General features: G+C 50.5%; 1 long non-coding RNA gene across 1 annotated transcript; it reads left to right on the top strand.

Moving 5' to 3' along the window:
- The first annotated feature begins 238 nt into the window (after positions 1 to 238).
- On the top strand, positions 239 to 1,678 carry LOC113958013. The gene is made up of 3 exons (XR_003531375.1): positions 239 to 743; positions 829 to 1,090; positions 1,199 to 1,678. It is a non-coding gene; the product is annotated as an uncharacterized LOC113958013 (long non-coding RNA).
- The last annotated feature ends 508 nt before the right edge of the window (positions 1,679 to 2,186 follow it).

Genomic DNA, 2,186 nt, shown 5'->3' with positions numbered 1-2,186 from the left:
GGGGTGGGGAGGGGGAGGCTGTTTTCCGGCAAAATTTACTCCAGGATTTATAGGAAGGAAAAATCCATTTTGAATTTAAAACTGCTGTTAGCTCCTCTCGGTGTTACCTATGCCCGCATGTATGTAATATATATACAATATAAGCCTTTATAAAAGTAAAAAATAAAAAGAGGGAGGGGTGTTTGCCAGCCTCGCGGGCACAAAGCGCTGGGAATGTGAAGGAAGTTTTATAATCACCGTGGCATTTCCAGCGCGTTTGGCCACAAAAGCTCCGGATTGAATGGTTTAGCATCCCTCTCTGCCTCTCCTTGCATCACAAAGCTCAGAAGCGCCATTTGAAGTTTCAAAAGGAACGGTTTTTTTGTGAATGAGATAATCAGCGCCGACTAATCTGCCACGCGCCCCTCCTTGTAATCCGTACACCTCCAGCTGAGGGAACAAAGCCGAGTCCAGCTAATCCCGCGGGGTCCTGCCTTGAAGCTGTTGCACGGCCCCTGTGGCAGGAGAGGAGGTGGGAAGGATTATGCTGCCGAGAGCAGATGCACGTCTGTGTTCTTACAGCCTGGCCCCTCGCTGTGCATAATTCCAGGTAATGAACTTCAGGACTGAGCCACGAGGCACGAGGTCTGGGTCCCCACAGTGATGGGACAGAGGTGATCCCATTGACCAGCCACGCAGGATCCATGTGGGAAAGCTCCTGCTACCACGAGCCCCAGAGATCTGAGCCCTGCGGGTGGGACAAGGTGGGTGATGCATCTCACCCCCGAGATTGCCACCTCCTCCATCACCTGAGAACAGGTTTTAACCACCACTTTATATCCTGGCTAGGAGGTGAAATCACTTCCCAGCCCATAAATGGTGCCAGGCTGCTGCACCGAGAGTTGCAGGACCAGGGGGAAGGGAAAACCCTCGTGCTCAGAGTACCCGAGGAGAAGGGAGAGGAGCTGTGCTGGAGTCTGGGCTGCTCATGCATTTCACATACAGAGCCACCGGATCAAACAAACAGCAAAGCCCCAGGAGAAATCCCAGAGGCTCTTAAATCCCATATTTCCTCATTGCTATGGAAGAAGCGTGCGCTGCGCGGGGAAAGGTGAGCAGGAGCCTGTGTGCCTGTGTGTGTGTGAGCGTGCACAGAGGCACACCTGCGGTGGCAAAGAGCACGTTTCTGACCCGAGGGCTCACCCCACATCATCTGCAGGAGTCAATTTGCTGATAAAAACAGACTTGGAGCTGCCTCACTGGAACAAACAGGAGCAGAGAACATCCGCCCTTGGGATCTAAACTTGCTGTGCTGTTACAGACTGCACCCCAATTAAAACCACAAAAAGCTGCCTTCCCCTTTCTCCAAAATCCACTTCAGAAGACAAGAAGCTGTTCCTGATATACTGCAGCAAAAGCAATCAAGTTGACTGTCTTTGGAGAGCTCTGCTCTCTCCAAAAGGAGGAATCTCTCCCGCATCCATACACGCTCATTCCTGCTCTGTGCCTCTCCGAAGGGAGCCATCACTCTCTTCAAAACACTCTCCCGTAGTCAGCAGTGATAGGCAATGTAATAATACCTTTTATTGGGTCAATACATCAGCTGGAAAGCAGAAACCACCCTTTTCTTCAGGTGATGGCCAAGGATTGACCTACGTGAGTGTGCAGGCCGGGGTATTAACGGCTCTTGGTCCATTCCCACAGGCAGGAGGGAGCATTTCCCTCTCTTGGTTTGTCTTCTGGTGCTTTATTGCATTTCCTGTTTTCTGAGCTGCCTTAATAAAACATCCTTCTGAAGGGCTCTCCACTGTGTAGTAAATATCCTCCCTCATCCGCCAACTTGGATAGGGATCAATCAATCAGAGGAAGTCCTTTGGGATGCCAGGGAGCATCATTCAAGGTTAGGCACCCGACAGGCAGGTGACAGCAGAAGGATTGCAATGCTTCTGCTTGGGATTAACCCCCCTGCTGCTTGCCAAAAAAATATTAAAAAAAAAAAAAAAGAACAGGATGGGAGAGTCCTCCAAAGATGGGGTAAGTTTCATCTCTCATCCCCAGCTGGGTTTTGTTAAACAGCCTGGGGGAAAACAGGCATCCCTGAAATCAGCCATCTGGGTGGCTTGGTATGTAGCACAGAAATTCCTTGGGCTCTCCTGCCAGTGGACACAGAGATTTAACCATGGATTGAGGGGCATCACACATGCAAG

Source organism: Corapipo altera, unplaced genomic scaffold (genome assembly GCF_003945725.1).
Source record: "Corapipo altera isolate COAL_440 unplaced genomic scaffold, ASM394572v1 178, whole genome shotgun sequence".
In the NCBI taxonomy this organism is placed as follows: Eukaryota; Metazoa; Chordata; class Aves; order Passeriformes; family Pipridae; genus Corapipo; species Corapipo altera.
This window is presented reverse-complemented; position numbering and strand designations above follow the sequence as displayed.